Here is a 12,309-nt window from a genome sequence, read left to right on the forward strand (position 1 = left end):
CATACCTCACTAGAGGAGGCAGGTCACAACGTGTCAGAGTGTTGAGGATCCATAATGGCCATTTAGCCTTCAACAGCTAATATCAGCACTGCTGATTTACAAGGAATTGGGCTGTGTGGTCGCTGGAGTCAGGAGCTGCTCTCATTAAACCTGTTTGACATTAGCTGGTTTGAACATACAGCTAAAAAAAATATACATATATTGTACCAAATAATAATATTAAAATGAAAAGGAGATATTAAATAGAGTGGTATTATGCATAGGCTGCTCCCAGTACTGGAACACTGGGAGTACATACCAGCATGTACCATACATCCCTCCATGTTAACTAGCATGGCACTGGCTCTGGTAACCAGCTGTTTCCAGCCAGGAGGAGTGACAAGGGACCGGAGGGAGCCATCGAAACTCCGGGGACTATGACAGAAGCGTGGTGACAAGTGACATCGACGCCCTCCCTCATGCATGTGTCCCCCGCACTACACAGGACAGCACCCTCAGCAACAAGACAAGACGGAGATCACGCACCATGCTAGGCTAATAGCCACGATATGCTCTGCTGAAGTCAACTCTGATAGAGGGCTGGCTCTGTGATCACTGCTGATAGGGGAACAATGTGACTCGTAGATGTCAGATTGCATATATGGAAACGGCAGCTTCACTTGTCTCCTGGATTTTTTTCTGTATCCAGCCACGAAAACTTGAAAAAATTTCTAAGAAGTTCGATAAATAAGGATCTGTAATTGCTCTAAGTTTGGTGGTGTGCAGGACTTGACCTCAGATTCACCTTCACCACAAAAGTCTTGGGAAGTATCACACTGGTGCTAATGAAAACTGTTGTGCTTGGTGTTTGTTAGATCTATTTGCTGCAGAGGCACGGTGCAAACAACACGTGCATGAAGGTTTGACTAGACACACTTACAGAATTGAATTTTGGCTCTTAAAGCTTAGACTCTTTTACACACAAACATACACACACTCTACTTGCCCCTGTGACCAACTGGAGACCAGAGAGACATTGACATGACCCAGATAATAGGCCTAAAGTCTTGCCTCTACAATTTGATCAATTTGCAGTTTCCTCACAATCGCAGCCACTGCGCTGTCCCCCGCAGCTACTGTGTGGCCCCCCACGCCCAGCCATGCAGACGCATCACCGCTCGCCACAGCAAGATGCTCTGCCTTTCACCCCTTTTCCCCCCAAATCACCGCTAAGCCTGCCTGATGCCTGCTGCCGGGACACAAACGTGCTCTTGCTCCTGTCATCTCTAAGCAAGCACAGACAGGAGGGAAAAAGGCTGACAGTTTGTCTTGTACCATATGCCACGTGGCAGCAAAGCCTAACTGATATGGCCGGAGTTTGGGCCACAGCCAAGGGCTCTTTTTCTTTTTTTATCTATTTTATTCTCCTCTTCCTTGCATGTGCCTGTGTCTTGGGCGGAAATGTGAAACAAAATCACTGTCTGGCCCTCACCAGGCTGGATTTACTGTCTGGGCCCAGCCAGTTCAGGGAGCTGCTTTGATCGTTATTTGTGCAATATTTCAGACAGTACTCACGAAAGGTCTAGCCACTGATAGCTGGAATAGCCTCTCCCCAGCTTGGTGGAGACTTGCCGTGCTGAGGAGAGTCCAAGAAAACACTTTTTCCAGAGGCAAGAATCATGTTAGGAAGTAACTATCCCCTCCTTCTCTTTGCCTCAAGACACGTTAGTCATCAGAAAAGCTAATCAATCACGTATTCACCTGTGGGGTCTTTCCATGCACAGTGCAGGACTGGAATTTGAGCAAGGTTGTCAATAGTTTAGAATTTACTTGTGTGACAGGCTTAGTGAAGGCAAATTTGTTGCTGCTGACGTTTTAACCCCTGAGGAGCAGGACTGCTTTGATCATTTTCCCCAGAGTGGAAAGACAGAGACCCTTGGGCCAGCAACAAATCTCAGAAAACTAAGGTGTGTGTTTACTGCTGACAAAAAGGAATAAATGTGTGTTAATACTTCTGTGTGTGTGTCACTCAGTCTCCTGAAATTATGGGAATCTACGAAACTGAAAACGATATCCTCCTTTGTGCTCAGGAAGGAGAGACTGAAATATGTTTTCTCACTGTGAAAGGGATTATGTGGAAGAGACATGACTGGAAACAGGTGGGGTGATGAATGACACATCATCATCTTCAACACTGATGGCCCGGGTTCTGTTTCCATCGGACAGAAAGGGTTTTTACTGTGAGAGAACATTTTTGGCTCGTTTTTATTTCTTTTTATTGTTTGACCTTAATCAACGTAAGTTATCATAATCTAATTTGTAGAAAAATGGAACTCCACAGTTTTTGTTCTTATCTTTATTTAATACAACAACAGGAAACAGTTTGAGAAATCTTAACCCAGGGTCTAGCTTTTCTGAGCTTTCAGTCACACCTCATGGACTTCATCATTATAAGCATCTTTAAAGGGCCAGTGTGTAAAATGGGTTGAAAACCGTTGGAAACAGTGACATCAGTGGTCAAATTCTAGATTGCAGGGCTCACTCGCTCACCCCTCCCGTCGGGTAAATGACGGTGGCCTTGTAGGGACAAAAAGCCTTGCGCACGAGTTTTTCAGGAGTAGGTCTATCTAGCGACGAGGTGAATGTTTATTTAGAAATCTAAACCATGTTACGATATTGTAATGAATCCCTCATGAGCAGGAGACCAGAGGAGCGTTCGGGAAAAAGGCCCGTTTATTTGAGCACTCCAGAAACTCCGGTAACACTCCACTCCATCCCAAACTCTGACTCTTCTGGCGTAACAGACACACTTCATAACAATACACACATACTCGTTTACGATACTAAGTGGGGACCCCCCTCCCCTCTCTGCTCCGCCAATCTCCTGCCCGCACACTGACTGACAGCGTAGCCGGTAAACAGTGCTCAGCTGTTTATTTAGCCTAGCAATATCTCCGGACTATAGTCGCTGCAATGGACGACTTTGAACGCGATTTTGAAGAGTTTCTTGTGGCGGACACAGACCCAGAGCCGTACCTGTTTGAGCCGGAGCACACAGATGAGGAACTCCATGTGTTTGATGCTGAGCGGGCGAGAAGAGAAGCTGAATGCACAGAATGGGATTTGGTGCTACTGCTGCCATTGTTGGGGAGATATCACCAGGAGGAAAAGCGCCGCAGAGAGTGCATCACAAGGAGTGAAGCTGCGTCTTCTTTTCCTCGCAGATGACGGTTCGGGTTCATTCTCTCCTGTTGCGTGGTAAGTGTGGTCCATTCGCAAACTTTATAACTAAAAAAAACTTTTCACTACTCTCTATCGACGAACTACTAACACTCTCTGCTGTTTCCTCCTCCTTCTTCCTTCCTTCCGCTGTCTTCGTTGGTTCATTTATTCATTTATACACGCGAAACGCGTTCTCTGGCTGGCTGGATTGTCCGCTCGGTCTGCCATACATACATGGCGGCGCAAGATGGCGACCTCTCTAAAGCAAGGCCCTTGATATATATATATATATATATATATATGAATAAAAGCATAATTATAAGGCTATGAAAACCAAATGAATTTTATTTTCTAGCGATCATACACTTGTATAAACATATTAATGGGTAGAATATTCAGATTCAGATTCAGATTGACAATAAACCATGCCAAATATTACACACTGGCCCTTTAAAGGGGCAGTTCAACCCCAAATCAGAAATACACATTTTTCCTCTTACCTACATGCTTCCCTTCTGTGTGGTGATTCGATTGGTGGGTGTAGAAACAAAATAGTTCCTATATGAAACTGCTCCCAGCAAGGTCTGTGGATTATCATGAGTAACAGGGTCATGATGATTTTTTTAAAAATTATTTTTATTTTTTATTTTTTTGCCGCTTTCAGCACCTCAAGCTGAGTGCCATCTGGTTCCATTATAATCTAGAGGGTATTGGTATATGTCTTGGTGCAGGAGTTATACTATACTAACTATAACTTGAATACAAGACAGTCTAAGGAACATCAGTGTTGACTTTATATAACTTTATCTTTATCATTGTATCAAACTTGATATAATTATGCCAAACAAATCTATAAGTTTTTGCTGCAGGGTTCAAGTGTGTCAAATATTTGACCCATACGTTCATCAAACTCCTGTGTCCCCAGAGAGAAACCTGCTTTAGTAGGAATGCCGCTGTCAGTCAGCACCTCCCTAATGTGTCATCCTCCACAGCAGCTAAACCTGGAACTGGGACAAAGTGGTCACCATTTTCGCTCCGATGGTTTCCTTCCCGCCTTTGCCGAGGCCAATGCAAGAAGGTAGGAGTAAGGCAGGAGTTGATGAAAGAAATGACAGGTGAGTGACAGATGCCTTGAGGAACAAGAGGCGGGAGTGATGGGGGAGGGTCGAAAGCGTGCCAGCCAGGAAGGTGCAGTGTAGTGCCACAGGTAAAGAGATGCCAGGGTGGAAGATTGACGCACCTTGATGGCACTGGCAGGCAGATGTGACACAGGTGAGGGGCAGAGTTGGGGGACCTTCCGGGCTTCTCACAGCTGCTTCTTTGCTCCTGTGAGACAGATGCACAGAGAGCCAGCGTTACACTGGACACAACGCAATCATGTGTGTTCATTTGCACAAATATGCTCACACAGTTTCATAAAGTCAAGCCAACACAGAGTGAAAGAACAAGTCTAATTCTGGCTTTCCTGATTGTTCTTCTATAACTTCTACTGCCTCTTTCCTTCCTTTACTCCCTTACTTCCACCCTTGCTGCTACAAATCCATAACAGGTGCCTGATGTCACCACTGACCGTGTCACTCTCTCCTCCCCTCGTAAATCTCTATTCTCTCCCTCTACACCCATTCTAATTGAATCTTATGTTAATTTAACTCCAGATAACCCTAACATTAGCAGTGGATTCTGTCCATCTTCCCTCTTTTGAATTAACTAATGTGGAGCCATCACAAACATCTGCGTGTGGCCATGATGTAAGCATTATGTTGTATGGATAGTAGAAGTAGTAGAAGAAGTATTGCCTTTGGCTCTACAAAATCTTGTCTTTGTTAACCATAGAAAAAATAAGCGACATATGAAAAAATCTTGCAGTATATCATGATTCAATTTGCAGTATCAGGCCACAAAGGCAGTTAAAGGTCTAGTGTGTAGGATTAAGTTTGAGACTTTGCCCATGTGCCAAGCGCGTAGAAGAAATACAGTGGCCGATGCAAAAACTTAAGTGGCCCTATCTAGAGCCAGTGTTTGGTTTGTCCATCCTGGGCTTCTGTGGAAACAACATGGTGGACTCCAGGGAAAAGGACCCACTCTGTATGTAGATATAAACGGTTCATAATAAAGGTAACAAAAATATAACGATTCTCTGATTATTTATGAATAGGCCTATTATACTAAATTTCAGCCAATAGATGGTCCCAAATACTACAAACTGGACCTTTACAGTAAAAATACTTTTGATGTTAAAAAACATAACACAAATCTGGTGCAAAAGAATGAGATGGAAAGATAGGTGAAAGCAGAGTTAAGGCAGTTGAATGCCATAAATGCAATAGTTTGGCGTTTTTGGAAATATGCTTATTTACTTTCCTGCCAAGAATTAGATGAGAGGATTGATACCTGTCTCTTGTCTGTATGTTAAGTATGAAGCAACAGCCAGAAGCTGGTTAGCTTAGCTTAGCATAAAATTTGCACACGTTGAAAAAAACGTGGGGGAAAATGTGTAAAAACAACAATTTGTGGTTTTACTGAGGTATGAGTGAGACTTTTTCTTGGCCAGGTGCAGTGGGTTCCTGGTGCTGTATGAAAAGTATCAATTGAGTGAGTGTAATTCAATAACTTTAGTGTAGCAGACGATAATTACTTCAGTGATCACTGATTTAATAATTTAGCATCTAAAGTGTAATCAGACAATTCAGTGAATGAACCTGAATCAAGAATAGATGCCATCTGAGTGGCATCTAAAAACAATACTGCTTTTCTCTATGCAGATGAAATATGAATTAATCAGAAGTATGATATTTTATTCAGGGGGCCTCAGTAGCGAGCGGGGCGCCCATCTGTCTCTCATCTCTCTAGTCAGCCATGTCATGTGGGACTGAAGTGAAAGGGAGCGAGAGCCTCTCTGATTGCCTGCCACCCAGCTCTTTGCTGCTGCTCAGTGTCACTGCCACTCACCCGCCATTCTGATGTGTTCGTTCCCCTCCACCTACATTAACGTCATTCTTGGTCGACACGCTCGCAAATGGAAAGCCATACAGGCCTCCAAAATAGGGAAAAGGGAAACGCTTCATTTATGTTTTAGGTGTACATGGACACTTGAAAGGCAGAACAAGAGTGATTTTTTTTTCCTTAAGTAGGCCTGCATTAACGAAAATGTCTCTGAATTTCAGCCTTGAAATGTAATTTTCATACCCCAGAGGAACTGGCCCACAACTAGAATCCTCCAGTTGTTATCCTAGCAGGCTGGCCTAGGCCCCACTGTCAGTGAATGGAGATGTTTCAAGCTGACTGAGTGACAAGGTGCATAAGAGGTCAGCATTCTAAAGGGGCTACCAATTGGATCATGACCCATGAAGGACAGATATGGGCAAGGGATTTAGCCTCAAAGGTCACACTGGGGTCAAGGAGTGTCTTGCATTCCAGACTCCTAATCCTCTCCCTGCAGTCTGGAACGCCGGCCTTCGCTGCTAACACATGCATGCCCACACACACATAAACACATACACTTCTCACATACTCTGTGCTGAGTCTCTGTGCCCCTCGCACCAACGAGCACAGATTGTGGTGATAGATTGGATAAAGAGACTTAAAATAAATGTATGCCTCCAAGCCCCAAGTCCTCCTCCTCCTCTTTGCCCGATGTAGAGAAAGCTTTGGGTGCCCTCTCCACTCAATTCCCTGACCTTCCACTTATCCACCCACCTCCTACCGGGCCATCGAGTTTCCCCCATGCTGAGACACCGGAGTGTCGGGGATGTGGGTAATTTGTCAGGGCAACCCAACCCCCACTTTTCATGCTTGTGTGTGTCAGCATGCAGGCATGTGTATGCACCAGGGGCTTTCTCCGGGAATCTCTCAGACTGTGTCGCCAGTCCAGGCGGTCCCAGACAAGTCAGTGTCAGTGGCTGCGTAAGCACTGTTCATGCTAGCAGGGGTGCATTGGAAGTCAGGGCATCCTGGTCACGGCAATCTGAGCCATCCATCAGCCTGATGTGACGTGCATGCCACCCAACACCGTGCAGCATTTGTGCCCCCCCCCCCTCCCCTAAACACTTATACATTACATGCAGTATACAGTGGAGACTATACACCCCAGATGATTTTGGAAGCCGAACCTGTTGACATTTACTCTGCAAATCCCACCACACACTCAGAACACACAAACACAGTGACAAAAATTGCTCCATCTGGGGCTCGGACTGCACGTAACACAGCAGTTTGTGTGCGGCAAGGCACACCAGGCATCAGCCTCCTACTGTTTGTGTTGGAGTGGCCCTCATGCTGGGCCTTCAATTGTACCCCCCCCCCCCCCCCCCCCCACTTCCTATCCCACTACACTATACCAAACAGAGCCAAATAAAACACAGGCTAACATAATGTAGCAGCATGTCAGTGGTGGGCCCTGGAGCAAGGCTGAAACATGAACCGCTCTGTACCAGCCATTAGGACAAGAGTAAACGCAGCTATGGTTTCTTCTTAGCCATCCAGCCCTTATGTTGTCCAGCGCAGAGCCTGTGTGTGTGTGTGTGTGTGTGTGTGTGTGTGTGTGTGTGTGTGTGTGTGTATGTGTGCCAGCAGCAGATTGAGTGATGTATCCTGTGTGGCTGTGGTGTGCTCAGTGGGCCAGAGAGAAGTCCCAGCAGGGGACTACTTCTCCCTTGGCCCCCGGGCCACTGCACTTCATCAATCTCTCCACTGGGAAAGGCCTGCCACTGGATCGCAACAGCTTCACACACACAATTGCGCTCACTCAGAGAGGGGAAGCAAAAGCATACAAACCAAAGAGTCTGAGGAATATGGAGGAGTGTTTAGGAAATTTAGTCAAACATTAGGGCGAAATATGCGTTTGCATTTTCCAACCTTCATTCACACAGATTTTTATTGTCATGTTGTTTTTGTTTGATTTTTGTTGTCGGTGCGCATCTTATTTGATGTTCTTTAAACACTGCCTGTGTCGTAATATAATAATTACTTTGTAGCTTGTCATCTGTCATCTCAGATGAGATTACTGGCTCTCTTGCCTGAAGGAAGATTTGTGTTCAACAAATTGTTTGCCAAGTTGTACAACTCGTGGCATTTCAATGCAAATCTGCTTTAAGACCAACTAAAAACATACAAGTGACCTCATTTGTTGAGCATTTTTAAACTGTTTTCCAAAGAAAGTTATTATACGTAAAATTTCCTTGGATTTAAGGGACATGTAGATGATAATTAGTTTGCACATTTAAATGTTTTATAGCCTGATGTGGTGTTAATTCCCCCTCAGTCAGTCGGAGGGCCCGCGCTAAGTGAAAGGGTGTGGTGGCGGAGAATTCTGGCGCTGGATCTCATAATTGTCTGGAATGACATTGATGAGGTAAGAGCTGATAGCTGCTGTTTTCAGGCCTAACTCTTCTCACGGTAAGATACACTTGTATCTACTTGCAGCACTGACAAAATCCCCTGTCATGATTTTAGTGGTTATGTCCCACATGATGCTCGCACAATAAATTAAGAAGAATTAAGAGACATTTAAAATGCGGTGTGGTTTGCTTGTCATCACTTTTGTTGCTATAGCGGGAGAAATCCTGTCTGTTCCCGTTCGCCTTGGAGTTGAAAGGACACAAGAGCACACACAGGCACATGTAAACACACATGCTCTGGCGCAGTTCCTGACCTCAGATGAGGGCTGGGTGTACAGATTCAGTGAAGGTGAGAAATAGCTGGCCTCCACTTGAGCTGATGATGACTCCAAAACTTGAGAAACATTTAGGGAATTTCTCATGCCTCAGCGGGAAGCAGGGATCCCCTCTCACTTGTCCACTGAGCTGTCTGCATTCTACACAGATAGATTCTGAAGAAAAAAAATCTTCTGGATCTGATTTAGAGATTGTGTATGATACACATTTGTCAAGTAGGAGGAGGTAAACTAAAACCTATTTCTAAATTTGAAAAACTGTAAGCTTATAGCTGAACATTATATGACACTGGCATACACTGAGCAATAGTTGCAAATCTTAGGCAGAATCTATGGCACTTTTTTAGTCGTCTATTCTGGCTAAGCAGCTTTTAGGAGTTGAATCATTGCTTTGTCAAATCAAGAGGAAGCTGTGGAAGGAAAGACAGAAAGAATGAATGAGTAAAACGGAACAAGAGCCAGAGCGGGTGAGGAGAGTTGGTTTACAGTGCAATCAGCATTAAGGAAATTGGTTTGCACTAGTGCTGCGAGTGGGGAGAGGTGATTGATGCTAAGCTAGGCTAGCAGGAAGGAAGTGGAGAAATTAGCGGCAGGCCAGGGCACTGAGAGCTGTCAACTACTTCCTGGTCAGTCTGGGGTGTGAAGTATGCATCCACTGCCAGCCCTCATGTACCACTTGTACTGGTTGTACACGGGCACACACACACATTTGAAAATGCCATGCATGCATACGCACATACTGGACAGGCATTTTGCATTAAGCATGAACTGTGCATTTACAGCATGACCATGAAACCTGAGCACAACCCAACTCTCCCAATGTGGAACGCAAGTGGAATATCTTGATTTAGGAGTGAGCTAACACCAATGAGATGTATCTTATGTGTCCGAAAGCGTGCTGGGAAGTGCACGTACATTGAGGTGCAAACACAGACACAAATTAATGCACACACACCCCCATAAAACACAACTTTCTAACTACTTTCAATCACAAAGAGCACACATGACCCCTTTCTTGATATAAGCTCACTTGCCTCTGCACACAAGCCTTCAACAGCACATCAAAACAACACAGTGCAGTCTCCAGGGCACTGTGTCAAAACTTGGCTTCATGCATGCCAACAGTGCAGCCACGTCAAGCCCCTGACAATAGCAGTAGTAGCATACATGCAGTGTAATTAAGCAAGGCAACAGAGGACAGGCACAGAGGAGGAAAAGACACAGAGATGCCCTTGATACTTGGGTGTCGGCGCTGACAGCATTTCCTCTGACAGCTTCATCTCGTCGGCCTCCACAGAAGCCCTTACGTCTCCTGACATGTGCTTTACTCATCCCTGCCTTGCTTCTCTGTTCCCTCGACATGACGGGAGAGAGGGGACGGAAGGAGGGAGAGTTGGAGATGGATGGAGGGATGTTATGATGGCCAGTGCTCGTTGGTATCAGCAGTCAAAAAGGGAGTCTATGGACACACTTGTCATTGGCCTACAGTGGGGCTGAGAAAGGACATAAGTGTAAGGAAATGTTTAAGAATAATGAATTATTCAACTATATTATTACTACCAGCTGTAACAATGGCGCAACAGCTGGTATTGTTTTTGAGTCAGTATGTGTGTTTGTGTGTGTGTGTGTGTGTGTGTGTGTGTGTGTGTGTGATCATAGCAAAATGTGGCCCTGGTGGCACCTACTGAAGCAGGAACTAACACAGACGCTGTTTTTAGTATTTTGCCAGGTGTAGTAAGATGTAAGATGTAAGATGTAGTCACGTACCTTTACAGATATGTAGTTGAGATCAAAATGTAGGCCAAGTTCGAAGATGGGTGTGGTCCAAGTAAGGGGGTCGGAAGTAGGGTGTAGGAAGTAAGTAATTGGCCATTGCCCCTCCACTTTACCGCCCTGGCCCACATTCGTATCAAGTTGCGGATTGTTGTCTTGTCGCGGATGTGATCCCAGCGCAAGATGGTCTCTAGTTTAAAACTGTCACAGAAATATTTATTGAAGTGCTTACAGAGTTGATAGAATGATACGAATGCATGACATAAAATATCTCAGGCACTACCCAGCCACCAAGACCGATTCCCTAAGAGCTGTGTGTTGAAGAGTCAAATCTTTAAGTTTGCTATTCAAAGCAAACCAGATTATTTAAAGGTGGAGAGTACCCGATGAGTCATTAAGTTGATGTTGTACTGACGGCAGTTCCGATATTTTAGTGTTGCAGTAAAGGTTTCTTTGCCATTATAAGGCCTAAGCAGTGAAACATCCTTTGAAGCACCATCAAAGTGGCCAGTGTCTATGATGTGCCAAAAATGAGCAGTGTTGGGTCTGGTTGCTCCACAGCACCATATTCTGATGATATATGCAAGAAGAGAAAAAGATGTGACATCCATTTCTGAGATTGATTGATTGAGGTTGATGTTCTTCCACAGAAAATAGTTCCAAAGAAAGCTGCTGACAGTGACACCAGTAACTGCCGCTTTAATATTGCACATGTTGGGGTTGATTTTTTGTGAACACCACAAACAAAATTTTGCACCCACCGTATCAGGGTGGAGGCAGATCTTTCAAAGGAAGATCTCAAAATCAGCCAGTGTAAAATGTGCATGGCAAGATACCATTAGGAGTGAATGAGAAAAATATATAATTTTTGTAGTTTGGATAAACTTTAAAGAAAGAGAGTAGGAAGAAGGAGGCAGAGAGAGACTAGCACACTGAAGAGAGATGGCCATTTTACAGAGGCCCATCTTTTACAAAGCACTCCATTCCTCTCAGGCAGGATTGAGTTAACGTCCCTTCCCTCCCTCTCACCCTCTCATCCCTCCCCTGCCCCTCCCGTTTCGCAGTGACTTGCTGGCTTGATTTATCTGATGGAAGGAATTCTGCACAGGGCTCTGGTGGTATCCCTATACTGTAACCTTTTCCCCCCACCAGATGTTCCTCTCTCAAAACACGGTAACGCTCATCCCGAAATCCACGCACAAACATATCAAGTGGTCGCTACATGTTGATGTGGGCCGTGGCCGACAGAAGTGACAGGGCATAGTGACACGACTGTTGGGGACTGGAGAGCAGACGCGGAAGAAAGAGAGACAGACAGAAAGACAGACAGACGGAGGTGTCAGACATATGCTCGCGCCAGCTGACGACACTGGGATGACCTGGAGGAGTAAGGGGAGATTGGGGGCAGAAAGGGGTTGATAACTCCCACAAATGTTGTAATGGGTGATACTTTGAGTTCAGCAGTTTGCCGGGATCTGAGGGCCCGAACTGATTTATTGTATCCTTCCTTTTTTACACAGAATTTTCCTTTCACATGCTTTTTTGATTCAGTGCTAAGCATTCCAACGAGGAGTGAAGATGGCTTTTGGCGGAGCTGCTGCTGGATTGTTATGATCATAAACATGTAAATCATGGGTGGATTACTGTATGGGCCTACCGAGCAC

At 45.0% G+C, this 12,309-nt stretch overlaps 1 long non-coding RNA gene across 3 annotated transcripts in view; it reads right to left on the bottom strand.

Moving 5' to 3' along the window:
• Positions 1-456: 456 nt before the first annotated feature.
• LOC117270103 (uncharacterized) overlaps positions 457-12,309 on the bottom strand; it is a 78,352-nt gene continuing 66,499 nt past the window's right edge. For all 3 annotated transcript variants that reach the window (XR_004502767.2, XR_013488129.1, XR_013488128.1), the window contains one exon: positions 457-4,527. This is a non-coding gene — a long non-coding RNA (uncharacterized LOC117270103). The remainder of the gene's footprint in view (positions 4,528-12,309) is intronic.

This window comes from Epinephelus lanceolatus, chromosome 19 (assembly GCF_041903045.1).
Source record: "Epinephelus lanceolatus isolate andai-2023 chromosome 19, ASM4190304v1, whole genome shotgun sequence".
Lineage (NCBI taxonomy): Eukaryota > Metazoa > Chordata > Actinopteri > Perciformes > Serranidae > Epinephelus > Epinephelus lanceolatus.